At 34.8% G+C, this 21,778-nt stretch overlaps 1 protein-coding gene across 2 annotated transcripts in view; it reads left to right on the top strand.

The window, feature by feature from the left end:
• The window catches only part of NKAIN2 (sodium/potassium transporting ATPase interacting 2), a 513,101-nt gene that overhangs the window by 228,799 nt on the left and 262,524 nt on the right, over nucleotides 1–21,778 (top strand). The window lies entirely within an intron of this gene.

Below are 21,778 nucleotides of genomic sequence, written 5' to 3' on the forward strand. Positions count from 1 at the left end.
GATTTGGATCTTTATGGTTTTAATCCATTTCTTTTCCTTATTCAGCTACCTCTCATGTGCATTATTGTCGTACTCACTGGTACAATACAGCATTAATGAAATCCTTATGTTATATTTCAGATTTATTTTTCTCTTCCTGATACATAGGTCTCTAAAGACTGAACAGCAAATTTCAAAACCATTGTTTAGAGCATCTTTTGTTAGAAATAGATTTGTATAGCAATATTTCTTATCCAATTTATCTGCTAATTCTGTTAATGCTTGTAATACTTCTCATAAATAGACAACATTCCAAAAAATTTGCTGTACAAGTACAACCATATTTTCAGTGTATAAAGGAGTTAACTACAATGAAGCTGTACCCACTTATTCAAAGTCATAGTGTTCCTTTATATAACAGTAATCACTCAGGATGTAGAAAAGTTTCTTTCCTACCTCTGTTCTCCCATCCATATTCTAATAGTGCTTTGTAATAGTAGTACATTAATATTTGCATCTATATTTTTATTTATCTTATTTGCTGTATGTAGAAATTGTGTGTGCAAGTGTGATGTATTTATTATACACACGTAAATTACTATAATCAAAACATTTATTGCAAACACTAAAAAAAAAATGTATTGCAAATCTGAAACATTTTGAATAATTTCTTCAATTCACAACTATGGGAGCCATGTAAATGTGAACTGGAATATTCTTTTATTTCTAGTTCTTCGGCTAGTATAAAATCTTAAAAATAATAATAAAAACCTAGCAGCACAACAAAACAATCAATTTTCAAGCAAGTGCCAGTTAATTAAAAACAATAAAAAACTCCATCCCACAACAAATGCAAAGCAAATGAAAATAAAATGCTTAGCTAAGCTAAAATAAACAACAAAACAAAATAAAAACATAACAACAACAAAAAGACACTACACTTAAGTGGCCTTTTCAACGGGAATACAAAAAATTACCTGCTACAATGATGAGGGTGGAAGGAATACCATGTGGAGGAATACCAGCCTTATCAATAGTTAATGCTCGTGTGTTTCTGGATGATACTATTAGTACCATACAATCATCCAAATTTTCACACACATCTTTTCTCAAAGCTCCCCCTCAATCTTACTATGTAGACCAAATGGCTATGCAAGTTTTTCGCATCCTGTCACCAAATTGGATAGAAGTGATTTAAGATCAATTTGTTTGTCTTGCTTAGATTTTAGAACAGAAACCTTTGTGGACCATCCATCATGGGCTGATTGGATACAGAAATAATTACAAAACTTTCATTTCTCACTAAGTCAGCTCAATAGACAGTTGCTTTAATTGTCTTCATTACTAATGCCAAACTCATTGGAGATTATCTTAAAGAGAGAGTTAGGGAAATGGTACTTGTCATAGGAGAAAAAGATAATGGGACTACATCCTTTTCGTCATTTGTAATGAGTCCAGAATTGCACATTCCTGAAACAGGACAAAACTCATTGGCATTAATTTGACATCACAAGACAGGTTATGAATTGAAAGGCAAGAAAGTGAGATTGTGATAACAGCTTTTAAATCTACAGGAGTGCAGCTATGAGGCTTTCCAGTGAGAGGATGCAGAAACTCTGTCTTGAGTGTACCCAGTAGGACACCTAATATACAGTCACATTATGTATATGTATAGCTTGCTTCAACAAGGCTACAATAAATGCTCTATACAGAATACAGAATTTTACTGTGCAAAATTCTAGAGAATGTCTCTAAAATATTTTCCAGGAACAGGGACTTGTGAATTAAAGAAGGGAGAAAAGTATCAAAGTGAGATTCAAAACAGAAGGTTTAACATAGGTTCAGAAAACATACTTATCTTTATTTGTAAACCTAAACCATTAACCCATATACCAATACCTGACTGTGCTGGTAAAACATCTGCAGTAGGGGCAGAAATGAGTGAACAGAAATATATTTCCCAAAGAAAAAAAGTAAACCTTTTTTTCCTTGTGTAAATGATAATGATAAAAGAACTGCTTAGCAGTATGAATAGAGATTTCAGTAGGAACAAAAATTGACCAGTAGAATGACTGAGATTTAAATGTGCTTTTAGCATTGTTGTCAGAAGATTTTACAAGACAAATGCATGAGGGGTAATACCAGTGCAAGTTACTAAGGATTCTGAAAACAAGCTGTGTTTTTTCACCAAGTTAAGGATCTGTTTGTAGGCATTTTTTGCCAGTTCCTTCTCTAGAGGGATTCCATCCCTGTTAGGAGGCTCAGCACTGTCACTATACTATGGTGTTGCAGAAATGCTAAGTCATGGCCTGAAACAGTGTTTGTGCACCTGGTGGGAAGGTGGGGCCAACCCAGGGAACCTCAGGTGCATGCAGTTTGGTACTTTCCATCCCATAATAGCATTATATATGAGTTATAAGAAGAATAAAAGACTCAATGATCTTCCAACTCTCACAATACTGTGATACTGTGTGATACTGTGTGATACTGTGTGATAATAAGGGAATGACTCTGAATGGACATATGTGTTCTGATTCCTGCTTCTTGGAAAAACATAGAAATCTCATTCTACTATTTTCTTAACTTTTCTATAAAGCGTTCTCAGAATTCACAAGGAGGACAAGAAGCCCCATTTATGTTGAGTGTCATTGTCTTCTCCAAATGTAGGAACTGACCTGACATGCAAAGCCCATTACCATGTAGTACTCCAGTGCTGCAGGGCTATCAGTGTACTTTGTTTCTCCACTGCTATTTGTAGAAGATAAAGGAAAATCTAATGGAGTTTGGCAGTGACATAAACAGATAGAGATAAACTTGGAAACAAATAATGAAATATTAGAATTTGAAGACAGTTATGTCAGAGAGATAGATATCTATATTTTCCACTCTCCCTTATATCTCTTAAACCTGTTATTTTTACTTCTTCCAGAATTAGTTCCAAGAAAGTGAGAAAAATAAAATTGTACAGTTCTGTAGGTTTTATTGAGTAATCTTGTAGAAAAGTAAGAGTGCTGAGAAAGTGAAAAAGTATCTGCATTTAAGAATGAACAAATTTTCCTGTCTTGAGCATAAAATGAAGATCCAATAGGGCAAGCTTCTAATCTAGACTGAATTACCTTGTTTCAAAACTGATAGTAGGAGACTGTATAAAGTGTTTTCTCATAACAAAGTGGTTTCATTGTAAAGTTAATATGGACTTTGGTTGTGTGCGTAGATTATAGTTCTCAGGGAATAATCTATTCTAGTATTTCTTTCTTTTAAACATAACAGTAACAAACTAACAAACAACTCCAAAACCCTAAGAATAGTGAATGTCATAAAGACACTCGAGAAATAATACAGACCAAAGATACTAGGAGAAGACCATAATGATCTCAGCTTGACACGGAGCATGCTTGTAAACTTTAAGTACAAAAATAATTTATTACAAGACAATACTTGACCATGTAAAATCTAGGGGAAAAAAGGATGGATTGTTACTAGTACATTAGTTAACACGTTATTGCTGATATGTATTAAAAAAGAGGCAATTACTATGCTGACTTCTTGCAGCATCATCAGTGGTAAAACCACTAAGCCCCAAAGAGTATAACTGAGCTAATTTTATGTCTTTTTAAAGACTGGTCATAGCCAATGACTTCAACACCCTTAGTTGGATCTACTTAATGACAAGTATCTCTAAATCCATCAGGTATGTTTGCAGTTTTTTGTCTGTATATGGCATCTTAATATCTTCTATGCTTTTAAATGTTCAAAGCAGTACGTGTAAGTGTACAGCAGTTCATCTCTTAAAAGTACATGTCAGAATACTATCAAACAACATCAACCATGTTACAGGAGAGCATAAAGCAAGGAACATCAGGGAAGCTGCAACTCTGGGGCCATATTCTCTCAGTTGCTTTTTTGAAATTGAGAGACAGGCTTAGTATAGTTAATTATTGACTATATTTTCTGGTGAAGTAACATTTCTGGATGCTGAGTGTTGTAAGAGAATCAGGTTTCTTTCTTTTTATTTTTCCCAATGAAAAACTTACCATAATTTAAAAAAGAGAGTCCTGTGTTTAATACCTGTTTAATGCCTGTTTAATAAACAAATCGGAAATTAATTTACCATGTCGACCTGATTCAGTTATTCTTGAAGATACTTGTTTACTTTTATTTAAAATAAGAAATATATGAAAATTATATGAAATATATGAATTTTATATGGAGGTCTATTTCTTGATAGAAGAAAATAGTTGTGAAAGAGTACACAAAATACTTTGCCCAACTTTTCTGAGCCAGTGATGATTTGTGGAAATAAGTCATCATCTTCTGCGTAATCATTTTGTGCTAATGCTCAGTAATACTATATTAAGCTAAGTAAATGCAGACCTTGAGCATTTTAGTACCAACTTTATCTGTTGGCTGTCACAGGAGTCTGTGGATCAGAATAGTTATTCTGTTTCAAAATGTGCCATTGACAAGATGTGTTGTTCACTAACATGTTATTCAAGAATATATAATGATATTTTTCAGTGTGTTCCTTGATTCAGTAGCTTGCCATGGACAATAACTAATATAAGTGCTCACTGTTCTTTTTTTAGTAGTTACCTATGCACTTTCAGTGTATTGCATTGCTGAATACAATATTATCAATATTCAGATTAGATTTCTGATAATTTTAGTTCTGAATTAAGTAACAAAATAGCTGTGCAAATAAATAAACATCTGGTCAGTCTTTCTAAATAGACCAGTCTCTTAAACTACCATTTTTGGCACAAATGTGTTTGAGGAAAAAAAAAAAAAAAGAAAAAAAAAGTATTTTCTGCAAATATTATTAACACTATCTTTGGTCAGTAAATTTACTAAAATATTTGCTGGATGCAAATCAGAAAACAAGTTGAACTGTACTGAAATAAATACACATAAAGTTGGGAATAGAATTTGTTTGAAACTTTTTTTTTATCTATGCTGTACTCAGTGTAAAAATTCCAGGTTTTATTGATTTCAGGCAGGTTGAAAATGTCATGTGGCAAGTTATTTGATTTGTATTTTACCACTTAAAGGCCAGATCAAACCAAGGAAGTATATGACAACGGGGTTATTTTTACATGTTAGTGGAAAAATCTGTGTCACTTAAAAGTTATTCTAGTTATTCTAAATATATAAATATCTACTGTAGAAGCTGAGAAAGAGGAAAAATAAAGAGAGAGGAATCTGAGGTATTTCAATGAGAAACAACAAAAGAGAAAAATGGCAAAACAATAATTGCCAAAAATTGGTAGAATTTCAGGAATTAAGTACTGCACAGTGAATACAGAAGGTCAGAACTGATATTTTATTTGTGAAGTTCATGCATAGAAAGACGTTCTTACACTTAGGGGAAAAAAATAATCTGTGGTATTCTTCCAGTACTCTCAATTTCAAATAATCTACACATCCCACAATTATATTTTAAATGAAGATTGGAAAGATTCAGAAGATACCAAGTATACCAGAGCAGGGAGGTAACAGCATTCAGAAAGTGGTCAGTATGGAAAGATCTGTCTGCACCTTAAATAGAACAAATACTATGTCAGGTCAAACTCCACTGAATAATTGTTTCATTGCTTAGTAAATTTATTCATGGGATTGTTGATTAAAAATTGTTCACACAGAAAGATCAGTTGAGAGTAAATCAAATGAGTCTGTTAAAAAAAAAAAATAAATATCTCTGAATCATTAAATTATGGCAATTTTTGAAGTTAGTGGTCACTGCAACTCAAAAAATAACAAGAATCAAGCATTTATTACTGATTTGCATCTTGTTGAGAAAGGAGAATAAAAAAATTACTATAGGTTAGAAATCCCAGAGGCTCACAAATTGAGAAAGTAAATGAGAAAAGGCATAGTCTTGTTGCTAGTTAACAGAGATTGTTAACTAAAATAATAGTTTTTTAGGAGTTTATTTGATGAAGTAAACAAAAAAAAATTATGACAGCACAGAATTGTGGAAAAGCAAGAAAAACTCTGAAGAACACACAGTATGAGCAAGACTATGAGAGCAAAACACAGTGCTGGAGAATCCATTTGAACCCCAAATTAACCCCAAGTTTCATTCATGGTTTCATTTTCATTATGCTGGATAAATTGATGCTAAATGAAGCACTGGTATTTTACGACATAGTAATTACTGCATAGGTGCACTTTCCTAAAATGCTTTCCATGTCATGCATAGCAACTCGAATTTCCCTCGCCCTTCTGTAATAAATCTTCAATATCTTTAACATTCTTTGCATTACAGAGAGTATATTAAATATTTTGAGGGATTCTTGTAGTTCATAGTGTCTCAGCTTGCTAAAAAGATCTTTTGTCATGGTCTGCTTTCCAGTAGTCCTCCTTCAAGCCTCATCATAGTTTTCTGAAATATCTTTATTATTCCCTTAAAATTTGTCTCTTAAAATTCTTATGAAAGATTGCAGATGGGAATTTAGATGTTATGAAAGAGTAGAGTTTGAGGATTCTTTTTGTATTTTGTCCTTTCATTACTGCATGCAACTTCATAGAAGTGATCTTTGTAAACTTTGCTAACTGCTGTTTTATTGGAGGGCTTTGCTCACTTTAGCAGATGCTGTGAAAAATCAGTAGGGATATAAGTAGAAGATTGCCCTTTGGACTTTAAACAACATTTGCTGAAAGAGATTTCAATTCACAGGGAAGTGCGTGTAATAGAGTGCTTTTTGCAGCTGTTGTGTTAAAAGATTGGAATTTATTGTGTTGTAGGCTTAAATGTGCTTTCATTTATATTTAAAAGGATAGGCTCCAAAGTTTACTTTTGAAATTGAGTCTAGCCTACTTCATTGTGAGGGTAGGAGTGTAAAGGGTAGAATGTAGAGAAGAGTTTGTCAGTGTCATCAATGTATTTCAATTATCCAAATTATGAGTGTTGATTTGTGAGCATACAGAACGTAAACATAATAAAGCATAAAGATTCCAATGGACAACAAGTCATTCCTTCTTTGTTTATTGGTAGGTTTATTGATGGTCTATTGATTATCAGTTTGAAATATCTGGTCTATTTATTTTTTTATTTTTTTATTTTTTTACTTGATATTCTCATAAGATATTCTTTCTGTGACCAGCCAACCAATTCTTAATCCACCAAACAGTCCATCATTCATATCCATACCTCTCCAATTTAGAGAGAAGTGTGTTATGAGGGACCATATCAAAGGCTTTGCAAATGACATCCATCACCCTTCCCCTGTATACCAATGCCATCACTTTGTCATAGGAGGATATAATATTAAATCATTTTTTATAATAGACATTGAAGATTTAATTGGTTCAGAATTCTGCTATAGACATCCTTTCCTGACTCTTTTTTCCTCCTTCAATGAGTGGTATTCCTATTAAGGAAAGAGCCATTCAAAATCATGGAATCATAGAATCCTCAGAGTTAGAGGTCCTTTGAAGGTTATTTAGTCCCACTCTCCTGAAATGAAAAGGGACATCCACAGCTGGAGCAGGTTGTCCAGGGTTTGATCCAGCCACACCTTGAAAGTCTCTAGGGACAGGGCAACAACCACATCACTAGGCAACCTGTTCCAGTGCTCATTGTAAAAGATTTTTTCCTTATATCAAACCTAAATCCACTCTTTTTGGGCTTGATGCCATTTCCCCTTTTTCTGTCACCGCAGACATTGTTAAAGAGTCTGTCCCCTACTTTTCTGTAGCTGCCCTCTAGATCAGACAGGTTGCTATCAAGTCTCCTCACAGGTTTCACTTCTGTGAGGTGACCTGATAAGAGCGATGTCTCACTCTCATCCACTCTAAAGGAAAAAATGTTTTTCCAGGGAGTTGACATTAAGGAGACCAGTTCTTTGTAGAACTGCTAGTAATATAAAAAGATGTAATATTTTCTTTTAATTCAAAACAGGGAGCTCACTAACAGCATCCGTGGAAAGATGCCAAAGCATGAAGTTCCTCTACATTAATTTTCTCTTTCTTTAGAAATGATACTCTGGTTTGTTAGTATAATGACAAGTGGGATTTACTCTACAGGTATATATATATACATATATATATATATGTATATTAAGAAAAAGCAGTGCTTTCTGTTAAACTAATGTGTAATTGGCACTTTGTAGTCAAAATACTATAAAAGGCATGAAGAAAGAACAACTTAGCTGATGATGTATTTAGTAGATACACAGAGGAAGAGATTAGAGAGAAAATACATGGCTTTTGCTACTGTTATCTAAACTGCAGTTGGAAGCATTAAAATTACCTCAAACAGCCAATAGCTCTGGACAACTAAAGATAATTAAAAATCAAGCAGGTATAATGTAATGTTTTTGCTGCTCTGAAATTACCTCTGTAGTTTAGTGCTAAATATTTCTCTGTATGTAAAGTAAGCAGTGTTGCTATAGTTTCTATGGTTGTTCCTATTACTACATAGTTTATTTAGTATTTTTTCTAGCCGATATGTATATCAGTTACCGATGACATTCTCTTTTCTGTGAGACAATACCTCAGGCTTTTGTACTTGCATATGTTTATATCATGCCTTCCTTGGAGTACGTGCCCACCTCAGAACTTTTGACATCTCTGTCCTTGTGCCACACTACTGAAGTAGAGAAGTACTTCTCCCAGCTGCATTACAGAATTGGAACTGAAACAGATAGACAGGGATTTTCTCAGTACCAGAGGAAAGTTTGTGGCACATCAGCATGTGAATTCTTTTATTTTTCAAGTCTCAGTGTATTCTGAAAACAGAGAGATGGCCCAAACTGTCTATAAAGTCTAGGAGTATAGATTTGGATCACAGCTACTCAACAGCGTGGAGAACTTCTGTAAGAAAAAGAACATTAAACAATCTTTGGATTATATATCTTCTACCAAGGGAAGAGATTGCTGCCTTAAGCTTTCTGTGATAATTCTTTTGTTAGACTCGGTGGCTACTGTGATCGCACCTGGGACCTGTAACTGCACTCCTTCCAGGAAGAGATTAATATATTTTAATGAACAGATCATGCCACAGTAAGATAAGCATTAGAAAAGAAATGGAAACATTGCCTCAGGTTCAAACCACCTATCTAAGTCTCAAATTCTTCTACTCTGCTGTCTCTCCTTGCAACAGGCTGTAGATTTGGAGCCTGCTACAGGTCTGTAACAGTAGATCTGCTGCTACGTCCCCTCTCTATTCCAGCACCTTCTGTACTCCTGTCTACCACTTCCTCTATTCCCTTCACCTCGGTTCGGTCACTAATCTCTACATGTATACAAGACGTTATTGTACTACGTGCAGCTAAAACTAAGCTATCTATTTTTCTACTTGAAGTCTGCATAACTGCTTACCAGTTTATTGCATTGGAAGGCAATTCTTGTTTTGGCCACGTGGTTAAGATTTAGGTAATTTTATTTGATCTTTTTAGGTAATATCAGTCATTCAAGTACAGCTGACTTTAGTCATAGTAATTTCTGATCCTTTCAGAGGAAGTCCTTTTGTATCCTTTTTTTTTTTTTTTTTTAAGAGGTTTTTTCTAAGCAATATGACTGATTCTCTTCTGTGAGTTTCATTGTCACCCTGAGGTTATGCTTCAGGAAAGATGCATTGAGATTCACATTGAGCTGTACTTTCCTATTCATTTACAAATCAGCACTTTCAATTTTAAGAGAATATAAAGGTAGTCCTGTAATCCTATTCCTAATGCAGTCTTTTTTGCATTCCAAAAAAGAACCTTCTTAAAAATCTTTCTATAGAGCTTCTTATCATGAATCTTCATTGCAGAACTTCGGAGATGTTTCTCACTTACCATCTGTATATATCTTCTTAAATTTTTAATGTTTTCATAGTGATTTTCAGCTTCTGAAACTCCACGAGAAAAGGGACTCAGTACTTTGTCAAGCTTTGCCTGTTTTAAGGAGTACCATTACCAGTGAAGATACATTTTCTGGCTGACTCTGAAAGGCAAAATAAACAACGAGCAGATCTGTAAAATTCACTACTAAAGATGCTCCAGAATTTACATTGCTCTTTATTTCCATAATTTAGCTGTCCAGGGCGCTATGTATTTGCAGTTTTGTTTTATATGTTATCATGTATATCTGAGCATAGATGTTAGTGTCACATACATTCATGTTGTATAAATTTAAGTATAGATAATAAATTTCAAATAATATAGATTGTAGAAAAGTATCATTGTGATTACTAGGAAGCAGATATAATTTGAGTTATAAATGCCTCTAATTGATATGTTTTGCATATCAATATAAATTTTACCTTTAAACAACCCTAGTATAGTAAACAAAAATATTCTCCACTTTGAGATATCAAAGTGCTCAGCTTAGTGCATAGTCTCTCACCTATTTCTGACTGTACTTCTGGTAAGATTTATTTATTTATTTCCCATGCAACTCTTCAGCTGTTTTGATTCCAGTATGAATTTTGTGTGAATGCAGAAAGAACCGGCTTTGGTCTCCATGCTTTTACGTTCAGCTACTAAACAACTGAGAGATTTTTTTGGTGCTTCTAGTCTGAAACTAATGAATGTTTTGTTTGCTTTTCTTTTCTTTATGGTCAAAACAAAAATTAATCCTTGGCCGTGATGAGTTGGCTGTCCAAGTGGAAAATATAATGCTCATTAGAAATAATTACAGAGGTTTCCAAGTTAATTAGTCACCAACTTTAGTGAGATCCTGGGTGTTAGTCCTCATAAGCTTAAATGAGTAGCATTCTTTAAGTAATGCATAAAGAATGACAATTATTTTTTCTTAAATGTTTTGAATAAGTGATAAATCTGAATAAATCATAAATTTTAATGTAGTGTCTTTTATTTTAATTGTTTGCTTTTAAGTGCTTCTGAATTTCTAGTCTAGAAGTGATCTTCAAAAATGTTCTATCATGTATGTAGGGGAACTGTTATGTCAAGGCCTGAACTGATGATTGACCATCTGGTGAAGGGGGTAGCTAACCCAGGAATCACAGGTGCAAGCAATTTTCCAGTGCTTCCCAGGTGACTGGAAGGATGCTGAGTCCACCCCTCCCTGGGTTTATTTAAGTGCTAGCCTCCAAAAGGAGGATGTGTTGAGGATGATGGCTTTCTCCTGACAATGAATGTTCTTTATCTGAAGATCCTATTATCTGTTGGGTGAGTTAAGTTTTTCTTGTATATGGTTATTGATGTTCTTAGTGATACTTTGCTTGACATTGCAAAGAACTGCTTAATTTGGCTATTTTATTGATGTAGTTACTACTTCCTATGAATAGATCACCCTGCTATTTTACTTTAAACCATGATTTGAACCAGTTGCCCAGTAGCATGTTTTTTCCAATATTTGAATAACAAAATATATGTTTCTGTGTATGCACAACAGAAATGATCACTATTTGACTAAGTCTGTGTTGCCAATAAACCTGAGGATTTCTTTTCAACAATCGTTAAGTGTGCTTCTGTGGAATCTAATGTTACTGGTTAGAATTTGCTTATGTTATTGTGTGTGTGAAATACATATAGAGGTAGTAATCTTTCAAGCTGAGGTTGAGTTTACCAAATTCACCATGAATTTCCCTTTTAGAAAAATGAGGCATCTCACATCTGATAGTGTTTTTAACTTGTTGTTGGAAGCCTAATTTTACTAGAATTTAAATTTGTCGTGGAAATGTATTTGTTTTGACAAAATATTACTTGCAAACAAGATATTTCAAATACTCTATCTGGAAGGGGGCGGTGGTAAGTGAAAGTAAAATTTAGTATATTTATGACTGCACACCTGAGCCAGGGAAATACGAGATTTAAGATACTGTGAGTTGCTTTTGTCCGTCCTGTGGTGGGGCTATGTTATCAGGCCACTATCTGTTATTAACAGTGACTACAGTGACTATGTTGTTGATTTATTTTTTTAATTATTATTATTTATTATTTTGCATAATGGGGAAACTTATTTGGGCATTTCTATCAAGTATCTGTGAAGAATTTAGATCTATTAAAGTAGTCACAGTCAGACTCTGCTGTTACTTGAATGGGAGGATGGTTTGTGTTTCTTTATGGTATAACATTTTTCATGAGGGAGTATGAAAATCAGAGATATGTAAGCCCTGTAGGGGTTTACTCTCAATGAATAACCTATCATCTGTTTCTCTGACTATTTTATATAATCTATTTGAAGCTCCATGGTAAGTGATGAGTACTGAATGCTGATGATAGATGCCAGGCTGGAATATTCATGAATATTATTGTGAACAAGTTTTATTTTATTTATCTACAATTTGGAGCTGCTTCTGTTCACTTGTTAGGAAACATTTTACTCATGAACTTGTGAAGCTTCATAGAAGGCAAAGGTAATCTTGAGAAATATTGTTTTGTAGGCTATTATTCATGCATTTGTCAATGTTCAAAGGTCCAGTACCCATACAAACTGGTTAGCTTATTCACTATGCATAGAAAGTCATATGATTGTCTTAGCCAACAGCACATAAAGTAGAAACATAATATTGCATCCCCATTCTAATTTCTTGGGAGTGAAATAAACAAATGTTTCCTTGAAACTGTGTGGACTCAAAGTTCTTCAGTGCAAGTTAAGTGAGGCATGATGTCACTCTGTTTTTTCTTATTACCTGAATGCCTTAAATTGCTGCATTTTACTGGCTCAAGGCTCAATAGAATTCTGAAAACAATATATGCTTCATTCGTACCCCAATTTAGGAAGCAGGTACCAATATAAATGCAGTTACAAAATTAATTTGCAGTCTACACTTATGTTGAAGTTCCAGATTCTTCTGGAATAGACATTTGGAGGGCTCTTACAGCTCAATAGGTGTATTTTAGTATATGTTAGAGACTTCTATGTTGATTGAGAGGAGATAAGAAATGACTATCACCACTTTTTATAGAAAAATATCTACAGCAGGAAACATCACAGGCAAAAGCCCTCATGATAGAGTAATCAAGGACCAAAATAAGGCAGAGATGTTATAGATGTGGGGGATCTCAGAGTGTCTGAAGTCCGACTTTCTCAGGGCGTGTTCAGCATTGAATTTATACCAAGTTACAGCAACTAGGTCTTGAAAACTTTCAGAGATTCATGTTACTTGGCTTTAATTTTAATGCCAAAATTCAGAGCTCCATTCAAAGTGTTTTTAGAGGATTATGTTGCCAAGCCTAATAAAAAAGGGGTTGCACTCATAATAATAGGACTATAGAAGATAAAGCAGAGAGAGACCTGGATAACATGGCCATATGGAATCCATCCTGTTATGCCAATGTTTGAAGTTAAATTGTTTTCAGTTGTGATTCTAATCTGATTTACCACGAGCAAGAAAGCAATAGAACAAGGGGTAACTAAGTAATTGAAGGCATTGTATGAAATGTGAAATGCTGCACTGAGACCTATATTCCATCATTGTAAGATTTACCTGCTGTAAAACTTCAGGGAGGATGGGAATGGTACAAGAATAGTATTGTTAAGTTTACCTATTTGAAGTTTTCCTGCACTGTAGATGAAATATTTATAGCTATCAGGAAGAAACGCTATTAATCCATCCCTCATGGAAGGCTTTTAGTCAATAGCTGTGTGCATGCTGTGGTTGTCGCTGATGAAAGTGGAAAGCTTTTAATATACATAACAGATAATATTTGTAATTGAAGGTCTGTCTTTCCTTCCAGTTTACCAAGAAATAAATTGTGCTTTAAAAACATGTTATATAAATGCAGCATTTTGTCTCACTAGTTACTTTTTAAAAAATGCTTTTCTAATTCTAAGTTTTCTCTTGCAGTTTATGCAATCCCACATTTCCTCCCATAAGCGCTTCTCTACTGGCTTTACCAAATGAGGAGGGTTTTCATGCAACTAAATTTATATATGGTTTTGATTTAATTACAGTGAAAATTGCAACTCACAAAATGCTAGGATTAATGTTCTTTGCTAACTTTTTTGAATGTTTAAAGTCCTGTTTGATTGCAGGAATAGGTATAGAATGTCTCTGAGCAAAGAGATTAAAAATTTTAGCAAGTATTGCAAATGCTGTAAAAATAAATAAATAAATAAAGTTACTGAGAATGTTAGGAGTACAAAAGGCTAACATTGATACTAACGTGGAGTCTAATTAGACCTTTTCCATTTCACTTATTCATGAAAGTGGCTGAACTACCTATACTTTAATATTTTTTTTCTGTGAACACACAGCTGTGTGAAGTCATGAGAGACTTCCTATAATGAACAAAGGCATTCAGACAACAGAGGAACTAATCCTTCATGGATCTGTTTTACCATTTTACATATCAATTAAACGTTGAACTCAGTGGGGCAACTTAGGCTTTGTTGAACACAATTGGGGAATGGTTGTTATAAATCCTGATCTACAGTATGATTGAATAAAAATAATTTGATCCAGAAATAAAACAGTATATAAAAAATGCTCTTATTTAAACTAAATCAAATTGTAACTGAAATATACAATAGGGATTTATCTTTACATAGTTAACTTTCTAACCCTTCTTAAACAGAATGATGACTTGGCATTTCAGGTCTTTGAAGAGGGTATGTTTGCAACATGAATATTGAAAATGTCTTATTTAATTCATAAATATTGAAAATAAATATGGCTGGTCAACCTTTCAAAACATTTTGAAAGGTATTTATGCATCAAATCAAATTGCTGCTTGTCTCTTTCCTTCCTAGCAGTGTTATTATAAATGAACTTCAGAAGCTTGAGACTTGGAGATTGTGAAAGAAAAGAAAAAAAAACAGTTGTAATCTTGTGCATTTGGGTACTTGTCAAAGTTGAATGCAAATTAACTACATTAATGTCTGATATTCATAGTTCACTGTATTGGTTATGAAATAAACAAACAGCTGAACATGTGTAATTTCACATGATCTATAAAGCAAGACAAACATGTATTCTCTTCACTGAACTAACAGAAGATCAAAATATTACAATTAAACTTAACTATCTAATAACAAATGCATCAATAATTTTTCCTTCTTGTGGGTAACCTGGCAGGTTGCTCAGCACCACACAGCCGTTCACTAACTTCCTCCCAGGTGGAATGAGGGAGTGTATATTTCATTTCTAATAACTCACAGACTGAGATGAGAACTATTTACTAAAAAAGAAATAAAAAGAAAAGGAATAAAAATTGAAAGAATGTGATGATAGCTATGTATCTTACTGTATATATTTGTATATAAGTATACTTGCTACCTGTTGAATGATGCCCTACTATGCTATATCTCACCCCTCCACTGACTGGCACCTAGCTAATCTCCAAACAGCATCAGGCCCCTGCCAACTTCCTACAGCTTTATATTCTTCCACATGTCCTGCCTCACTCCTCTCAGCTTCCTTGTAGCTAAACTGAGGAAATGTGGTCTGGTTGATTGGGTAGGGAGGTGGATAGTGAAGTGGCTGATAGAAATAAGCCAGAGAGTTGTGGTTGATGGGACAGAGCCTAGGTGGAGGCCTGTATCTAGTGGAGTCTCTCAAGGGTTGGTACTGGGACTAGTGCTATTCACTGTATTCATCAGTGAATAAGATGATGGAGAAGGCTGTGCTGTCAGCAAGTTTGATGATGACACAAACTGGAGGAGTGGCTAACATGCCAGAAGGCTGTGCTACCATCCAGTGAGACCTAGACAGGCTGGTGAGTGGAGTGTGGAAAAATTTAATGAACTATAACAAGGGCAATTATAGAGTCATGCATCTGGGCAAGAACAACCCCAAAAAACAGTACAGGTTGTGGACTGACCTGTTGAAGAGAAGCATAAGGGGAAGGGGTCAGGGGGTCCTAGTAGACAGTAAAATGACCATGAGCCAGCACTATGCCCTTGGGGCCAAGAAGGCCAATTGCATTCTGAGATGTATTAAGAAGGGGTGTGATTTATAGGTTGAGAATGGTTCTCTTCCCACTTTGTTTTGCCCTGGTGAAACTGCATCTGGAATATTGTGTCCAGTTTTGGGCCCCTCAGTTTGAGAAGGACAGGGAACTGCGTGAGAAAGTCCAGAGCTGCAAAGGTGATTAAGGGAGTGGAGCATCTTCCTTATGAGGAGAGGCTGAAGGAGCTAGGTACCCACTCTTTAGGTTGGAGAAGAAGAGACTGGGGGCTAACCTCATTAATGTTTAAAATATGTAAAGGATGAGTGTCAAAAGGATGGAGCCAGGCTTTTCTCAGTGATATCCAATGATAGGACAGGGGGCATCAGGTATAAGCTGGAATATAGGAGATTCCATATAAATATGAGAAAATACTTATTTGTGGGGAGGGTAATTGGAATGGGCTGCCTAGAGAGGTTGTGAGGTCTCCTTTTCTGGAGATATTCAAAACCTGCCTGGATACTTTTCTGTATGACCTAATCTAGGTGTTTCTGCCCCAGCAAGGTAGTTGGTCTAGGTAATCTTTCAAGGACCCTCCCAATCCCTGACATTCTGTGATTCAGCTGACATGCAGAAATGAAGCTCCATAACAACAAAGTAGTTATAAAGCAGTTATGTTTAATGAGTGATGTGCACACACCCTGGTTCAAGCAGGATAGCTCCACTTCACTTGTACACAGTTAGGAGAAAGCATGCTGCAGATATAGTCTGAACTAATACATAATCAATAGTTTGCAGGAATTTGGATACATATTTGTTACGTTCCTGAGAGTCCATTAGCATGCGGTCCCTTCCCCACCTTGTGAGTGCGTAGTAAGTTGTGGGGGTGATCATGGGATGAAGGCTCATCTTCTTCCTCGCAACGGCTCATAGTCTTCTTTGCTATAAACTTTTGAACCAGCAGGAGGGGCACCCCCCAAAACAGTTCCAGCTTTCCTTGTGGACATCTAATCACCTCACTGTCCTTGAATTGTTTCACCCTTAACTTTATGGCCTTCATCCCTCTTCTTATTTTAGATAAAGTGTCTGCACTCTGCATTCTTCTAGCAACTTGTACATAAACTACATTTTCACTCCCCCTGTCCCAGTTTCTGTGAAGTCCCTTTCTCTCCCTTATTGTGAGGTCCTTTTCTCACCCTTCACAGTTAGTAGCAATCAAACATTATTGTATTATCTAAAATACCTTAGCTGAAATTGGAACGTTCTTGTATGTTGTTAGAGTTGCAGTTTTGAGGAAAAATTATTCTTATTTAAATATTTTGGACCACTTTCACAACATTATGCATTTGCAATTTTGAAAATATATTTATGACCATTATTATTTGTGTCCTTCTAAAGTGTTGTATTGTTGTTTTTTGTTTTTTGTTTTTCCTCATTTGTTTGAGGAAGATGGCAATAAGTTAGGGAGGCTCTGATTTTTCTTTAGTGTGGTGTCTGCTCTTTGAATGCTGCCACAGTACAATTATTGTGAAAGAATTTATTGATTATCTTAAAGTAAGAGCTTACAGATGCATGTCTTTTCAGCTTTGTCTCCTTTTCTAACAAGATGACATGTTAGATTCCATATAATTTATTAAATGTATGTGGTGTATCAGATAGTGAACATCACAAAAATATCACACAGTTATCATAGGCCTGCAGACATGAGGATTTAAAATCCTTGCTTGAATTATAACCCTAGAGTAAATACCTGGTATGTCATTGCATTTACTGAAACTGTGGAGTATGTTATTTAACAATTTAGTGTTAAGGATGGAAAGTAGGACTGGTAAGGTGCTTTTATTCCCTATGGTAAATGGAAAACAAAAGTAATAACAAAGCAGAAAACTGTAAGAAAACACATCAGGCGCTGAAAGCAATCAGTAGCAATTCAATCAACTCTCTTCTTCCCTTCAAAAAATTGCATGATATAATAGATGCGGAACTTAGGGGAGATCTTGTGTTTTTGTCTTTATTACATAAATTCAAGTCTAACAGAAAGAGGCATCTTGATACATCAGAAAACAGTGTGTTTTATCTACTGAACAGATACCAATGTACAATGGATGACATCTGGATTAGCATCTGTAGCCTGTTGTGTACCTCATCCTAGGCTAATAAGTGAAGAGTAGTTTATTTGTGATATTAATGTATGTAAATTTTCCATGACTAAATATTTCAGTCTTTGGTCTGCCTGCCTAATCTAATCAAAATAGGTATTTTTACAGCACTGTTCACTGCAGTTCCCAAGTTGCCTGACAAATATTTTAAAATATTAGTTTATTTTTTTTAAAAACAGCTTATATAATTCTAAAAATATAGATGTAAAGATAAATCCTCTCTTCTAATATTTTCTTGCCCTAGTAATTTTTTAACCTCGTTATTTCCTCCTGTTCATCTTATAATGTTTTTCTTTCCATTTTCCTTTTTTCTTCTTTCTAGTCTGTTATTTTTATAGAGGGGATTCTGTGAAATCATTGCAAGCAGTGACAAGGCAATTCAGTTTTGATGCATAGGTATTCAGAATGCTTAACAAAACCAAAGCCTGGAGAATGTTCTTCAGTAAAGTTAAAGTTAATGCTGCACTTTGTTCACCCAGATAATCCCTTGCTCATTGTGTTTCATTGACTACAGTTGACTTTGCTTGAAGTTGAACGTGTATACACTTTTTTTTAATGTGTATTCAATTAATCATGCTGAACTAGAAAGTTTTATTTCAGAGTACTGTGAAAGATTTTTGCCCATGCGGTCCATATTACCTAATGTGGACATCAGGATTCCTTCATTTACTGCTATGAACTGAAGTTCAGTTAGTTAATCCTGTCACAGATGGGGAATGATTAAGTTAGCTTTGACCTGTCTAAGTCTTATAAAGTTAAGATGTGGATCTAGAATGCAAGGCAAAATTCTTGAGTATGCTGTGTAAATGTTTTCAGCGCTAGGTTAGTATTTTCTCACTTGTCACCTGGTGAATGTACTGTCTCGTTTTGCACTGTGTAGAGTTTGCTAAAGGACAAGCACAAATGGACATGCAGGAATAACGTACGGCATGCACACAGAAATTGTAAACATTAGTAAACAGAATTTGCAGAAACCACGGTACAAGTCATTAAGAAAAGTGAGCTTTGTGGCGAAGTCATGCCAAATTCTAACACTTTTTGTCTCTAATTTTTAGCTCTAGAAACCAGTGAACAGAGTCAGGTTGAATTATTAATGTTTGGGTGGCAAAGGCGAAAATAGTGATGGCTAAAAAATTAAGCAAAAGAAAATGACTGTGTGGGTGGTGAGAAACAGTAACATTTCTGCAGTGAAGGTAGAAACAGTCATCACAGATGCAGAAAGAACTGTTTCCAGGGACAGTTAAAATATCCACAGGAAGTCAGCCAATATGTGACAATATTGCTAAAAGTGAAAGAAGGAAGATAAATATGTGCATAGGGAAAAAATGTGATGGTGTTAGCAGTCTACAGCTATTCAGCTTTACTTTCAGAGATAAATATAGCTTCATCTGTCATGCCTACGAATGTGGTATTTTCTTAGGAGTGGAACAAACATATGAGCTGAAGTTTTTGGCCCCTGAGTTAATACAATGGTAATAAATATTGTGGATGAAATAACAATGAGTGTCTAAAGTTTATCAGAAAAATGTGTTCAGGTCAATAAACTTTGGCTTTAGGAAAGATTTTTGAATTTGTACCAGGAAATATGAAAAGGTGATGTGGAGGTGTTTTTGTTTTACCTGTATTTATAATTTCTAGAATATGTGGGATGTTTCATCCCCATTTTTTTTTTTTTTCTGATTTTTATGCTTGCAAATTAATCAATAAAGCCATCAAATCTTCTAGAATGCTTGACTACAAAGCAGTAGATGTTTAAAAAATAGACATTTTTAATAAGGAAATTACAAAACGAAAGTAGGTAGATATCATTTGTAGGATGAGGAAGAAGATGGTAGTTACTATGCTAGGGAAAGCATTGAAGGCTGCTTACCTGATCTGTCTTAGGGTAGCAACATAAAGCAGAAAATCTCATACTACTGGGAAATCTCCAAATATGCCAGAAACAACTGACAAGTGTAAAGCTATTCTTGGAGTACAGCAAAGCTACAAACAAGCTATGAAAAAAAAAATAAATAATAATTTCAACAGCATGTCTGACAACAGAATAAAAAGATTAAAGATATAAGTTCTACTGTAACATCTCAGCTTGGGATGGAGATTTAGGCTAATATTTGAGTTTTACTGCCCACATGAATGACTTGCCCGGTATTTGCATGTTTTTTATCATATCTTTCAAAAGAAAACTGATCTAAACCAAATGTACCCTTATAAGTAACATGGGAATGGGTACAATTTCTTTTTTTCCTTTTACTTCAAATTAACTTTGAAGAAAGATAACATAGTAATGAGGTAGCATTTATACTGATGGTCTAATAGCAGTCCTATAAATGCAGTTAGATATGTTTTCCCCTTAATGATATCGAATATTACTGCCAAGAACATAGGTGAACTTTATTTGAATAGTGGAGCTAAATTCCTTTGTTACTATTAGAACGAACTGTTTTTCTCATTTTATTCCTGCAGTAACATAGTTAGAATTTAATGTTTTAAAGTTTATTCTGGCTAGAAAATGCTGATCACAGCATAAATGTCATCATGTGAGTGTTTTTTTTTTTTTTTTTGTTTTTGTTTTTGTTTTGTCGTTGTTTTGTTGTTTTTCTGTAAAACAGCATACATTTTCCTCTGGAGGCATCTTAATTGGCTGTGCAGCTTTCTCACTTGAGGATAATATGTAGCAAGCATGAATAGAAATGTTGTTGGTTTTTTTGTTTGTGTGTTTTTTTTAACACTGTGATCTCTATCTGCAGCACGTTTTGTGCTTTGCTTTACCTTAGAACTTTTTTAACCTTGGTTAGATCTTCAGAATTACAGAATCTATTGCATAAGATTCATATCCCTCCAGATATAGTCTCCCTTTCTGTATTTCCTGCAATAAGAGTGATCTTATCTGTAAGGTAATTAACCTTAATCAAGTAGGCTTAAGGTAGTTAACCTTAAACAAGTGTTTTTTAAACACTTAGGCATCTGATCTTTTACATAGGTACTTCACAACTGATCCTTACTACACAATCATAAGTATTATTTGTATCACATAATAGGTGTCCATGACTGAAAGGGTTAGAGTAGGTCTCCTCTGCATTGTTTGGAGAAGTTATACCTCTCTATATACAAGTTCTGACTTGACAAACTACCATTTAGAAATACAGTGGATGTCATATCTGTTCCCAACTCAAGCATTGTTTTCATGGCGCTGTTCTTTAATAAATGCTTGTATGTGGAAATGTCACAACCTTTGTGTTATACAGAAACTCATCTTGGAAAAAAATATAGCTGTGTGGCTAAAACTCTTGTTATTTTCCAGATTGTGGAACTAAATGAACCCAAGGTTGGGAGGGGGGCGGGAGGGTGCTTCCTAATTCCTAGGAAATACTATAAAATGAGAAAATCAGTCATAATGCTAACTTTCACAGTGTTCATGGAATTAAACCTCTGTGTCTGAGATAGTCTATACTTCACATGTTCAGTTTAGGGTCCATTGCTTTTTTACTTCCTAGCATGTAGAGAGCAGAGGAAGAGAACCATTCATTCTAAAGGTTATGAAATTTCTGGACAGCTGCAGGTTGTTCCTTTTCCTTTCCTGTGATTATCCTTTTTTTTTATGCCAAATTCATAAGATCTGGAATAGTTTGGATATGAAGAGGCATGTGGGAAGGAACTGCATGCTTGCCATGCTGAGCATATATTCTCGCTCAGTCTGTCATAGCAGTTCTTTATACATGCTGGCTACAGATCATTCTGAGAAGGAATTCTGAACAGGGCAAGTCATGCCAGAGTAAAAAATGTGACTGACATGTTTTCTGAGATACTGTTTTTCAGTAGTTAGGCAGATGTTCCCTTCTCTTCCTTTTAACAATAAAAATG

Source organism: Excalfactoria chinensis, chromosome 3 (assembly GCF_039878825.1).
Source record: "Excalfactoria chinensis isolate bCotChi1 chromosome 3, bCotChi1.hap2, whole genome shotgun sequence".
NCBI classification, from domain to species: domain Eukaryota; kingdom Metazoa; phylum Chordata; class Aves; order Galliformes; family Phasianidae; genus Excalfactoria; species Excalfactoria chinensis.